General features: G+C 35.9%; 1 protein-coding gene across 5 annotated transcripts in view; it reads right to left on the reverse strand.

Moving 5' to 3' along the window:
• Positions 1–15,046, reverse strand: part of alpha-Man-IIb (alpha-Mannosidase class II b) — a 91,826-nt gene that overhangs the window by 35,322 nt on the left and 41,458 nt on the right. For all 5 annotated transcript variants that reach the window (XM_074117501.1, XM_074117503.1, XM_074117500.1 and 2 more), the window contains one exon: positions 30–94. The gene's annotated coding sequence lies outside the window, so the exon portion shown is untranslated. The remainder of the gene's footprint in view (positions 1–29; positions 95–15,046) is intronic.

Raw genomic sequence — 15,046 nt, forward strand, 5'->3', positions numbered from 1 at the left:
TACTAATAATTAATTAAAGGTAAACTTACAGCAGGAACGCAGTGGAAAACAGTTGGAGGAATTTCCTTTAGCAACCAGAATATTTACTGCAGCACTGAAACAAAACACCCATTATTACAATTGAATAAAAAAGATTTTCTCGACTAAAATGACTTCCGAAGAAAAAGTCTCGGATTTAAGTGTACAGTGATACATAAGGCAGCGGTGAGAGGTGAAATTTATACCATAAGATGGTGGATAAAACTGAGGGTGATACCATTATTACATCAAGATAATAACAAAAGATGCAAGTAATAGTATGTATTATAAAACTGCAATTACAGTTAATTGTAATACAGGGTTTCTTATCCAATTACAATTTTACGTAATCAATATAAATGTCGTTAATGTTAATTAAAACCAAATCTGCTTATACGACTACCTTCGGTCTCTTAATCTCAAAAACATTTAATTTTTATAGATAATTTAAACCCTTTTAAAATGACCTTAACGAACAATCAGCCTACGGACTTCCGTTGACAACATGTTTTGGCCAAAGATCGGATACGATATATCTAGAGAAAATAATGACGTTTCGTTACTGCTTTCAACAAATATCCTCTTAATTGTTTTTCATCGTGGCCAAATTTTTCCTACGAATTAAAGACTAAGGAAAAATGAAAGCAAAATGATAACGGTTCACACTAGTTTAATGGTGTACTAGTTATTTTAAATTGTCACAGATTGTGATTAAAAGAGTAAACATACAAAAATACCACTTTATGGTATAAACAGCAATTTCCGGCTAAAAACAGAGACAATGTTAATCACATGTTTGTATACTTTTAAACATTATGAGTTTTATGTTTTTTCACTTGTGATAGAGAACTTAATTATTTAGTTTTGAAACCTTAAAAAGATTTAATTTCAATAAAATGTGGCTAACATTAGTACTGTACAGCTTCAGTAGGGTACAGGGGTTTTGTAGGATAAAACTTTCTCGAAATTAGAATCCTATTTTAAAAAGAATAGCCTACCATAAGAATAAGTCCACATATTCTATTCTACCGGAGAGCCCCACCACACCCCTCCCCCAAAAGTGCCCTTAAACGAAGTATTACAGAAAAATGTTTCCTATAAAAGTTGTAGAACTATTTGTCAGCTATAATTATACCAAGTTTCAAGAAAATCCAAGAAGCGGTGTTTTCAAAAAACTTAAAAAACTGAAAAATCTATTCAGTAAAGTGGTATTTCCGGTGCACCTATTTCGACTAAAAATTTACAGCAGCTTCCTGTGACGTCATTTAAACTAAATATTAAATTTGAAGTTACTACGATTTTCCGTTCCTGAGATATAATGGATAAACTAACTACAGAGTAGTAAAGTCAGTCCAAACCTATGCCATCAAGGCACGATGGGTTAGAGAACGGCAAAATTCTAGGAAAAAGAGCAGATTTCTAAGAATTACTGGATCTGTAACCCAACTAGCCTTAGCCGTGACTTTTTAACATCACTTCTCTTCTTTTCTCTTTAACAAGCCGAATACCATCGGTTATTGTCGGCAATTTTCGGCTCAACTGACCACAACTTTATTTCCAATTTAATTTACCTCTAATATGCACACTCACACGACTTTCTTTCTCTTTTATCTCTATCCAGTCGAATGCGTTTGGTTATTGTCGGTAATTTTCGGCTTAACTGACCACAACTTTATTTCCAATTTAATATTTGACATCTAATGGGCACACTCACACGACTTTCTTTCTCTTCTACCTCTAACAAGCCGAATGCGTTCGGTTATTGTCGGTAATTTTCGGCTTAACTGACCACAACTTTATTTCCAATTTAATATTTGACACCTACTGAGCACACTCACACGACTTTCCTATGTAGTTAGGTTTTCTTGTGAACTAGTATTTTTACCAAATAGTGGTTAACTTAACTTACACAATACATTCTAATGGAATTATTTTATAAAAATCTAATGAGCACATTCACACAACTACAACATACGAAAGATAAGATACAACATACGAAAACTTAAATCAGATTTTTTTTTTTTTTTAAAAAATCGGTAATTAATGTGGGCTTAGGGATGTTTTATTTAATTTTTTTAATAATTAACTTCATGATAATTTAATCATCTTTTTATAACCATGGACAAGAGTAGTTTTATTGTAATCAATCCACGTTAAATGGGTGCTACAAGTATTTTGTATATAAAAAAGGACTTTTACAAGAGTCTGTGACATCTAATAAATTAAAAAAAAAAACGTAATGCAGTAAAATTATTTAAATGGTATCAATTGTTATAATAATTCCATTAAACTCATGCTTTTTCGAATGTTAATAACTGAAATTACGAATGAAATGTTGGGTACTTGCTGATTTGTGTACTTTTTGTCGTTTAATCAACTAAACAACTGTAAGTTTTTGTTAAAGAGATCAGCTATATTATCCAACATTGCGGACCTAACTTCATTTTCAACACTTTTTCCTTAGCGTAATGTTAGACGGCATCGCTTTGATTAAAAGACTTGAGGAAAGCGTGGAAGTGCAAGACCCTCGCATTAAAATCAATTTTAGATGAAAAGAATTTAAAAATAAGATTCAATGAGTCACATTGTGCCGGTTGGCCAAGGAAAAGTGAAGTCTGGAGTTTGCCCCTTACTCCTTCTCTTGTCTTTCTGCTACTTGGAGAAGAATTATTTAGTTTCACTGTTTGAAGGTTCGCCTAAGTCTTCATTTTCATTTGTATAAGATTTCAAAATAAATCTTTATTTTCATTTATTTTGATAAACAAATAAAGATATATTTACTAAAGTTTAATGTATTTCTATGAAACGCTTATAATTAATTAGAATTCCCCTGCTCAGAGTTCTCCTTTGTTCCGAGAATCGTGAAACGTTTCTACAATGTGTGTAGAGAAGGACAGAGTTAAATTAACATTTCTAGTACAACAACACCATTGTTCACCAAATATACAAGATATTATTACATTAATACCAATAACTGTAGTTAAATGTTTACTAAAGTTGTATATATATATATATATATATATATATATATATATATATATATGTGTGTGTGTGTGTGTGTGTGTGTGTGTGTGTGTGTGTATTACAATTTGTGCGTTAAATAATTGTATAAACAATCAGGAGAAATAATTGAAGAACAATCAGGCCGTGTCCAAAATAGAGATTAATAATGAGGTAGCGTTCAGTAAACAGCGTTATGTCCACATTACTAATACTAACAAGCAGTATTCATTGAGGGTTAGCAGTGTTCTAGAACGCTGTATGTTTGACCGTTCTGTTCCAGAACACAACTACAACATTCTCTCTGGCTCGGTTTCTCGGACGTTACTGGTGACTTCGATTGGCCAGGATAAAAGTTTAATAGTAGTCGTTTAGAAGAAGAAGTTTCTAGGGTGGTTTGGTTAGCTGGTCTGGCCAAAGAGGATACATTGGGAAACGGGGAACTTAGTGCCTTGTTGGTATCTGGAGGTTTTCACAATCACCAAATCTATCCTGGCTATCGCAGGCTTGATACCAGAAAGTAAAACTATGGTGTAAAAGACTCAGACGATCCCCTTATTGCAATAATTTCTTTCTTCCAATTTTCTTAAAATTAAACATAAAGTGATCATCATTTCAATGAAACTGATGGGAAACAAGGAAATTGATGATTTTAGGAAGTCGTAGAAAAACCTACTTCCGGCTATGCGAAAGGCTCTACACAGTGACGATTAGTTGAACATATAGCCAGTCACATTTTAATAGAGGAATTTTAATCTACACATTCAATCACATCCCCTCCAACATCCAAAGAGTGACATCCATACCTCAATACAAAGAGTTTACAGTAGTCCAGTGTAACATTATTATTAAAATTGCATTGCTTGATAATCTTCTAAGCATTAGCATACATGCATATTTATTCTAGTAGATAGCATTAATGTTGGCTCGGTGGACTGGGAATGGTTGTAACTTCCGCTAGACAGACGACCAGACTAGAGCCGGGTGGAGGATGCCCTAGCAACGGCCCAGAGTCACCGGAGTACATTACCCTCTGCCAACCTTGCGAACTTGGCTTTTAACACCCCTATGCCTGAGCACTGTTGACCCTTCCTTTTACTGGAACACAAATGCTTGGAGTTATCAAGTACTGTTCGATAACTGGACAATGTAACTAGAAGAAGTAGTTGATAGAATAGGACCAAAACTATCCTTCTTTCTGACGGGAAGTCGTCCCCCGAGAGAACTGTAAAAGTTATAAAGCTGCTACATGAGGAACAGTTCTAACTGGGTATACTAAAATAAATATCCGGTGACCTGGAACTACCTATTTTTACAGCGGTGAATTATTGATGATGTCATAGGTTAAATACATTCGGGGAGTTGGTACAACCTTGAATGTAATTTCGTTTTTATACTTGAAAATAAAATCCTCGTTTAATTTATTTAAAAGTTTGGCTTAATAAAATGGACATGATTTTAGCTGATTTCCAAAAATACTGATTTAGTAATCGAGCATGAACACTCACATGACTTCCTCTAATCTCATGGGATTTGATTGGCTATAATATTTCGCTAAAACATTACTAACACTTCCATTTCGAAACGACCAGCACTACCTCACCCTTCGCCCAGTAACGGACAAATTGCTTAGTTTGTTCTCCACTTTTTATAATTAACATAACTAATTCTCAGTTAATATCTGGAGAAATGATTCATTAGCGCAACTGTTAAAGTTTATGATTCTAACTCACGCGTAACTGCAATAAACAAACTTTCTGATTTCATTTATAGTTGAGAACTTTTTCATAGAAAAGTAAATAGAATATTTTCAGCTAGTTATTATTTTTAATTAATAATGAAAATATACTAAATTATCAGGGCTAAGAGAATAATTTTTACATAGCGTTTCCCAGTGGCTAGTCCTAGCACAGGCTTTTGCTTCAGAAAGGAATACGTAGACGGAAGGGAGGTTATGTTTAATACATGCAAACAGGAAGTGGCTATAAAAGCCATCAATTATTTTTTTTTTTTATAGTCTGCTGGAAAGCCTTCGGCCATCCAAAGTAGTTGAAGGACCCACATAGCTTTACCAGGGTGACAATGCAAATGAGTTTCAGTGTTTATGGTGGTGTTAGCATTTACCTGGGGACGGCTAAACCAAAACAGCACTCTGGGATATCCCAAACGGTGCCTTGATTCCTATCTAAGCTGTTGGTCATTAGCCCCCACCAACCATCTGGGCAAATCACTTCCAAACCACTGTTGTACTAAGTGTCTTTGAGTAGATGAACTAGTTGGACGTAAAGCACTCCTGAAAAATTGGCATATTATTTATTTTAAATTTTATTTTCTACCAATTGCAGCAATAAGTCTAGTGGCTCAAATCATCTCAATATTATGTTTCTCAAAATAGAAACTTCATTCCCTGGAACTCCAGATAAACATAACATTCACCCTCAAAACTCATAAAACACACCAGTGCGTATCTATTCTTTTCACAACAGAGTACTCTACTAAATCTCTTGGAGTATATCTTGTGAGTCCATTGAGCTCAAGCTCATTGCTGGGTTCCCCTCAGTTCGAAGCTGGCCCTCTACAGTGATTCACATCATCTGATGATTCCTGTCCGATAATGAGCAGAGCTAGACGAGCGAGATTATTACTGTACTGACGTTGAGTATTGCCTCTAGCATGTAGCTGCCTGGCTGCGTGAAGTGCAGTCTGAGTGCAGCGGCGACGGGAGGAGCATTACATGATAAACCCGTTCTACTGCATACCTGCGTCCTCGGTACGGGTGAGCGATCGAAACGGAGCGGGCGATTTAAGCAAGTCGTACTAGATTGTTTCAAGGGCGTTTTAAGCGGTTACAACATGATATTTTATTTTTTATTAGATAATTTAGAAAGTTTAAGCAAACCCTAACCATTTGGTAATCATTGTACATAAACAGCTTCTGAAGTCAGTGCATCACATACACCCGAATGATGACTGCAAACTGTTTAAAATACATAAATAAATCAAAAACAGCAGAACTCCGAACACTATTCTAGCAACTAGAGGACAGAAAGGAGCAGCGCCTACTGGCGAACTGAGCATCCAAGCGGCTGCACAAAGAAAATACAGATTCGCTTACACCTTGAGACAAAATCGCTGGCCAGAAAATTTAACTTTACTCCATTAAGACTCGGAATACATTTAGAAAGCTGGGATTGTGCTCAATTGTAGAGGTACACGAGTACTATAATTGTATATATTCTCGCAGGATTTACCCTAATAAGACAGGAGATACAGCAATTCGAAATTTGAAGGAAGTGCAACACCCCCAAACTTTATCACCTTATATCTCCTTTAGAAATACTTATAGAAAGCTGGGATTGTGCTCAATTGTAGAGGTAAACGAGTAGTATAATTGTACATATTCTCGCAGGATTTACCCTAATAAGACGGGAGATACAGCAATTCGAAATTTGAAGGAAGTGCAACACCCCCAAACTTTATCACCTTATATCTCCTTTAGAAATACTTATAGAAAGCTGGGATTGTGCTCAATTGTAGAGGTAAACGAGTAGTATAATTGTACATATTCTCGCAGGATTTACCCTAATAAGACAGGAGATACAGCAATTCGAAATTTGAAGGAAGTGCAACACCCCCAAACTTTATCACCTTATATCTCCTTTAGAAATACTTATAGAAAGCTGGGATTGTGCTCAATTGTAGAGGTAAACGAGTAGTATAATTGTACATATTCTCGCAGGATTTACCCTAATAAGACGGGAGATACAGCAATTCGAAATTTGAAGGAAGTGCAACACCCCCAAACTTTATCACCTTATATCTCCTTTAGAAATACTTATAGAAAGCTGGGATTGTGCTCAATTGTAGAGGTAAACGAGTAGTATAATTGTACATATTCTCGCAGGATTTACCCTAATAAGACGGGAGATACAGCAATTCGAAATTTGAAGGAAGTGCAACACCCCCAAACTTTATCACCTTATATCTCCTTTAGAAATACTTATAGAAAGCTGGGATTGTGCTCAATTGTAGAGGTAAACGAGTAGTATAATTGTACATATTCTCGCAGGATTTACCCTAATAAGACGGGAGATACAGCAATTCGAAATTTGAAGGAAGTGCAACACCCCCAAACTTTATCACCTTATATCTCCTTTAGAAATACTTATAGAAAGCTGGGATTGTGCTCAATTGTAGAGGTAAACGAGTAGTATAATTGTACATATTCTCGCAGGATTTACCCTAATAAGACGGGAGATACAGCAATTCGAAATTTGAAGGAAGTGCAACACCCCCAAACTTTATCACCTTATATCTCCTTTAGAAATACTTATAGAAAGCTGGGATTGTGCTCAATTGTAGAGGTAAACGAGTAGTATAATTGTACATATTCTCGCACGATTTACCCTAATAAGACGGGAGATACAGCAATTCGAAATTTGAAGGAAGTGCAACACCCCCAAACTTTATCACCTTATATCTCCTTTAGAAATACTTATAGAAAGCTGGGATTGTGCTCAATTGTAGAGGTAAACGAGTAGTATAATTGTACATATTCTCGCAGGATTTACCCTAATAAGACAGGAGATACAGCAATTCGAAATTTGAAGGAAGTGCAACACCCCCAAACTTTATCACCTTATATCTCCTTTAGAAATACTTATAGAAAGCTGGGATTGTGCTCAATTGTAGAGGTAAACGAGTAGTATAATTGTACATATTCTCGCAGGATTTACCCTAATAAGACAGGAGATACAGCAATTCGAAATTTGAAGGAAGTGCAACACCCCCAAACTTTATCACCTTATATCTCCTTTAGAAATACTTATAGAAAGCTGGGATTGTGCTCAATTGTAGAGGTAAACGAGTAGTATAATTGTACATATTCTCGCAGGATTTACCCTAATAAGACGGGAGATACAGCAATTCGAAATTTGAAGGAAATGCAATAGCTCCAAACTTTATCACCTTATATCTCCTTTAGAAATACATTTAGAAAGCTGGGATTGTGCTCAATTGTAGAGGTAAACCAGTAGTATAATTGTACATATTCTCGCAGGATTTACCCTAATTAGACGGGAGATACAGCAATTCGAAATCTGAAGGAAATGCAATAGCTCCAAACTTTATCACCTTATATCTCCTTTAGAAATACATTTAGAAAGCTGGGATTGTGCTCAATTGTAGAGGTAAACGAGTAGTGTAATTGTACATATTCTCGCAGGATTTACCCTAATAAGACGGGAGATACAGCAATTCGAAATTTGAAGGAAATGCAATAGCTCCAAACTTTATCACCTTATATCTCCTTTAGAAATACTTATAGAAAGCTGGGATTGTGCTCAATTGTAGAGGTAAACGAGTAGTATAATTGTACATATTCTCGCAGGATTTACCCTAATAAGACGGGAGATACAGCAATTCGAAATTTGAAGGAAATGCAATAGCTCCAAACTTTATCACCTTATATCTCCTTTAGAAATACATTTAGAAAGCTGGGATTGCGCTCAATTGTAGAGGTAAACGAGTAGTATAATTGTACATATTCTCGCAGGATTTACCCTAATAAGACGGGAGGTACAGCAATTCGAACTTTGAAGGAAATGCAACACCCCCAAAATTTATCACCTTATATCTCCTCTAGAAATACATTTAGAAAGCTGGGATTGTGCTCAATTGTAGAGGTACACGAGTACTATAATTGTATATATTCTCGCAGGATTTACCCTAATAAGACAGGAGATACAGCAATTCGAAATTTGAAGGAAGTGCAACACCCCCAAACTTTATCACCTTATATCTCCTCTATAAATACATATAGAAAGCTGGGATTGTGCTCAATTGTAGAGGTAAACGAGTAGTATAATTGTACATATTCTCGCAGGATGAACCCTAATAAGGCGGGAGATACAGCAATTGGAAATTTGAAGGAAATGCAACACCCCCAAACTTTATCACCTTATATCTCTTTTAGAAATACTTATAGAAAGCTGGGATTGTGCTCAATTGTAGAGGTAAACGAGTAGTATAATTGTACATATTCTCGCAGGATTTACCCTAATAAGACGGGAGATACAGCAATTCGAAATTTGAAGGAAGTGCAACACCCTCAAACTTTATCACCTTATATCTCCTTTAGAAATACTTATAGAAAGCTGGGATTGTGCTCAATTGTAGAGGTAAACGAGTAGTATAATTGTACATATTCTCGCAGGATTTACCCTAATAAGACAGGAGATACAGCAATTCGAAATTTGAAGGAAGTGCAACACCCCCAAACTTTATCACCTTATATCTCCTTTAGAAATACTTATAGAAAGCTTGGATTGTGCTCAATTGTAGAGGTAAACGAGTAGTATAATTGTACATATTCTCGCAGGATTTACCCTAATAAGACAGGAGATACAGCAATTCGAAATTTGAAGGAAGTGCAACACCCCCAAACTTTATCACCTTATATCTCCTTTAGAAATACTTATAGAAAGCTGGGATTGTGCTCAATTGTAGAGGTACACGAGTACTATAATTGTATATATTCTCGCAGGATTTACCCTAATAAGACAGGAGATACAGCAATTCGAAATTTGAAGGAAGTGCAACACCCCCAAACTTTATCACCTTATATCTCCTTTAGAAATACTTATAGAAAGCTGGGATTGTGCTCAATTGTAGAGGTACACGAGTACTATAATTGTACATATTCTCGCAGGATTTACCCTAATAAGACGGGAGATACAGCAATTCGAAATTTGAAGGAAGTGCAACACCCCCAAACTTTATCACCTTATATCTCCTTTAGAAATACTTATAGAAAGCTGGGATTGTGCTCAATTGTAGAGGTAAACGAGTAGTATAATTGTACATATTCTCGCAGGATTTACCCTAATAAGACGGGAGATACAGCAATTCGAAATTTGAAGGAAGTGCAACACCCCCAAACTTTATCACCTTATATCTCCTTTAGAAATACTTATAGAAAGCTGGGATTGTGCTCAATTGTAGAGGTAAACGAGTAGTATAATTGTACATATTCTCGGAGGATTTACCCTAATAAGACGGGAGATACAGCAATTCGAAATTTGAAGGAAGTGCAACACCCCCAAACTTTATCACCTTATATCTCCTTTAGAAATACTTATAGAAAGCTGGGCTTGTGCTCAATTGTAGAGGTAAACGAGTAGTATAATTGTACATATTCTCGCAGGATTTACCCTAATAAGACGGGAGATACAGCAATTCGAAATTTGAAGGAAGTGCAACACCCCCAAACTTTATCACCTTATATCTCCTTTAGAAATACTTATAGAAAGCTGGGATTGTGCTCAATTGTAGAGGTAAACGAGTAGTATAATTGTACATATTCTCGCAGGATTTACCCTAATAAGACGGGAGATACAGCAATTCGAAATTTGAAGGAAGTGCAACACCCCCAAACTTTATCACCTTATATCTCCTTTAGAAATACTTATAGAAAGCTGGGATTGTGCTCAATTGTAGAGGTAAACGAGTAGTATAATTGTACATATTCTCGCAGGATTTACCCTAATAAGACGGGAGATACAGCAATTCGAAATTTGAAGGAAGTGCAACACCCCCAAACTTTATCACCTTATATCTCCTTTAGAAATACTTATAGAAAGCTGGGATTGTGCTCAATTGTAGAGGTAAACGAGTAGTATAATTGTACATATTCTCGCAGGATTTACCCTAATAAGACAGGAGATACAGCAATTCGAAATTTGAAGGAAGTGCAACACCCCCAAACTTTATCACCTTATATCTCCTTTAGAAATACTTATAGAAAGCTGGGATTGTGCTCAATTGTAGAGGTAAACGAGTAGTATAATTGTACATATTCTCGCAGGATTTACCCTAATAAGACGGGAGATACAACAATTCGAAATTTGAAGGAAGTGCAACACCCCCAAACTTTATCACCTTATATCTCCTTTAGAAATACTTATAGAAAGCTGGGATTGTGCTCAATTGTAGAGGTAAACGAGTAGTATAATTGTACATATTCTCGCAGGATTTACCCTAATAAGACGGGAGATACAGCAATTCGAAATTTGAAGGAAGTGCAACACCCCCAAACTTTATCACCTTATATCTCCTTTAGAAATACTTATAGAAAGCTGGGATTGTGCTCAATTGTAGAGGTAAACGAGTAGTATAATTGTACATATTCTCGCAGGATTTACCCTAATAAGACGGGAGATACAGCAATTCGAAATTTGAAGGATGTGCAACACCCCTAAACTTTATCACCTTATATCTCCTTTAGAAATACTTATAGAAAGCTGGGATTGTGCTCAATTGTAGAGGTAAACGAGTAGTATAATTGTACATATTCTCGCAGGATTTACCCTAATAAGACGGGAGATACAGCAATTCGAAATTTGAAGGAAGTGCAACACCCCCAAACTTTATCACCTTATATCTCCTTTAGAAATACTTATAGAAAGCTGGGATTGTGCTCAATTGTAGAGGTAAACGAGTAGTATAATTGTACATATTCTCGCAGGATTTACCCTAATAAGACGGGAGATACAGCAATTCGAAATTTGAAGGAAGTGCAACACCCCCAAACTTTATCACCTTATATCTCCTTTAGAAATACTTATAGAAAGCTGGGATTGTGCTCAATTGTAGAGGTAAACGAGTAGTATAATTGTACATATTCTCGCAGGATTTACCCTAATAAGACAGGAGATACAGCAATTCGAAATTTGAAGGAAGTGCAACACCCCCAAACTTTATCACCTTATATCTCCTTTAGAAATACTTATAGAAAGCTGGGATTGTGCTCAATTGTAGAGGTAAACGAGTAGTATAATTGTACATATTCTCGCAGGATTTACCCTAATAAGACAGGAGATACAGCAATTCGAAATTTGAAGGAAGTGCAACACCCCCAAACTTTATCACCTTATATCTCCTTTAGAAATACTTATAGAAAGCTGGGATTGTGCTCAATTGTAGAGGTAAACGAGTAGTATAATTGTGCATATTCTCGCAGGATTTACCCTAATAAGACGGGAGATACAGCAATTCGAAATTTGAAGGAAATGCAATAGCTCCAAACTTTATCACCTTATATCTCCTTTAGAAATACATTTAGAAAGCTGGGATTGTGCTCAATTGTAGAGGTAAACGAGTAGTATAATTGTACATATTCTCGCAGGATTTACCCTAATTAGACGGGAGATACAGCAATTCGAAATCTGAAGGAAATGCAATAGCTCCAAACTTTATCACCTTATATCTCCTTTAGAAATACATTTAGAAAGCTGGGATTGTGCTCAATTGTAGAGGTAAACGAGTAGTATAATTGTACATATTCTCGCAGGATTTACCCTAATTAGACGGGAGATACAGCAATTCGAAATTTGAAGGAAGTGCAACACCCCCAAACTTTATCACCTTATATCTCCTTTAGAAATACTTATAGAAAGCTGGGATTGTGCTCAATTGTAGAGGTAAACGAGTAGTATAATTGTACATATTCTCGCAGGATTTACCCTAATAAGACGGGAGATACAGCAATTCGAAATTTGAAGGAAATGCAATAGCTCCAAACTTTATCACCTTATATCTCCTTTAGAAATACTTATAGAAAGCTGGGATTGTGCTCAATTGTAGAGGTAAACGAGTAGTATAATTGTACATATTCTCGCAGGATTTACCCTAATAAGACGGGAGATACAGCAATTCGAAATTTGAAGGAAATGCAATAGCTCCAAACTTTATCACCTTATATCTCCTTTAGAAATACATTTAGAAAGCTGGGATTGCGCTCAATTGTAGAGGTAAACGTGTAGTATAATTGTACATATTCTCGCAGGATTTACCCTAATAAGACGGGAGGTACAGCAATTCGAAATTTGAAGGAAATGCAACACCCCCAAAATTTATCACCTTATATCTCCTCTAGAAATACATTTAGAAAGCTGGGATTGTGCTCAATTGTAGAGGTACACGAGTACTATAATTGTATATATTCTCGCAGGATTTACCCTAATAAGACAGGAGATACAGCAATTCGAAATTTGAAGGAAGTGCAACACCCCCAAACTTTATCACCTTATATCTCCTTTAGAAATACTTATAGAAAGCTGGGATTGTGCTCAATTGTAGAGGTAAACGAGTAGTATAATTGTACATATTCTCGCAGGATTTACCCTAATAAGACGGGAGATACAGCAATTCGAAATTTGAAGGAAGTGCAACACCCCCAAACTTTATCACCTTATATCTCCTCTAGAAATACATATAGAAAGCTGGGATTGTGCTCAATTGTAGAGGTAAACGAGTAGTATAATTGTACATATTCTCGCAGGATTTACCCTAATAAGACGGGAGATACAGCAATTGGAAATTTGAAGGAAATGCAATAGCTCCAAACTTTATCACCTTATATCTCCTTTAGAAATACTTATAGAAAGCTGGGATTGTGCTCAATTGTAGAGGTAAACGAGTAGTATAATTGTACATATTCTCGCAGGATTTACCCTAATAAGACGGGAGATACAGCAATTCGAAATTTGAAGGAAGTGCAACACCCCCAAACTTTATCACCTTATATCTCCTTTAGAAATACTTATAGAAAGCTGGGATTGTGCTCAATTGTAGAGGTAAACGAGTAGTATAATTGTACATATTCTCGCAGGATTTACCCTAATAAGACAGGAGATACAGCAATTCGAAATGTTACTGTTTCTTCAAATCTACTGCGAATCTACTAAGAGTATCCAAAAATTTAAAAACAATATTAGTAATATAACAGAGAAAAGTTTCGATTTGTCTGATCGGAAGCACAAGTTTTTAGCCGGAGTATGGCGACTGTTTGCGGAGTGCCCAATAAATCCTGCAAAGCAATGGATTTAAAAGAAGATTACTTGGTTATCTTCTACGATATCACTTTTAATGCCCGAAAAGGAAGACGAACAACCGAAGTAGGTGCTTGACTGAAAATTATGAATTCTTTTTATCGGAATAAGTAGATCCAACCACCATAACGAACTTCAACTGACCCTACTTGTTTTGAGGAAAAGATTTCAAGTTATATTACCGTAATAGAGTCTCACTATCATTGTTAGGGATATTAGTGTATATTAAAGGAAGTGTCGCATTGGTATTTCGATTTTGAAAGCATATATAGATTATATGCAAACACCTGTTTAGCGGAGTGAAAGTCTTGAAGAGAAAGATGGTCTACAACATATTTGGCGAGCAGCGGAAATGCGACAAGGAAGGGCGCAAAAGTGAAATTCTTGTTTTAAAACTGAGAGAGTTCAAAACATGTTTTTTCGTTGAAAAGTGAAAACAGAAAATCTGCTCTATTTAAGGGAAAATGAAGAACCCAACTAAAGTTTCCGGAATATAACATATTTAATATAACATAAATATAAGAAACACTGGGCTAATAACTACTGTCTGTCCGACAAGTTGGAGACAACCAAAACTGCAATTTTAACGATCTTAGTGAGATAATAAAAGCGCCATGTCAGAAACTGGGTGACATCTCTCCCCCTTCTCCAAAGTGCCGCTAACTGTACCTTTAGATTTATAGGCTGCCCCCCTCTATTGTGTTTGCTGGAGTTACAACTTTTGTTCACAGTTATTTTAATAGCCGCATTTGTACTCGGTGTTACTACTATATTCTACATTTTGAGTTTTGGTTATCCACAATGAGATTGTTACAAATTTTTTTTGTTTCAAAAACAAATGAACTAAATATACTTTAATTTATAGGTTCCACTTTTTCTACTTTCCCTTAGCCCTTGTGAGAGAATTGTGTCCGTGAATACTATAGATCTTAGTGATGTTCTGGGATAGAGGTATCACTAATCGGCACTAAAGTCGAAGGAAAATAAATCATTATCAGAATGGGGTTTTAGGAAGTTTTACGGTATTGAGCCGAGTGGTAGGTGGCCACGAGGAACAGCCATATTGCAGTGATTGTCAGATTGTGGAACATGATTTGGAACAAACTTGTATTAGAAGTGAGGGTCTAAGGAAGCCTGGC

Source organism: Rhodnius prolixus, unplaced genomic scaffold (genome assembly GCF_049639745.1).
Source record: "Rhodnius prolixus isolate KJV_2025 unplaced genomic scaffold, Rpr scaffold_2, whole genome shotgun sequence".
Classification (NCBI taxonomy): Eukaryota; Metazoa; Arthropoda; class Insecta; order Hemiptera; family Reduviidae; genus Rhodnius; species Rhodnius prolixus.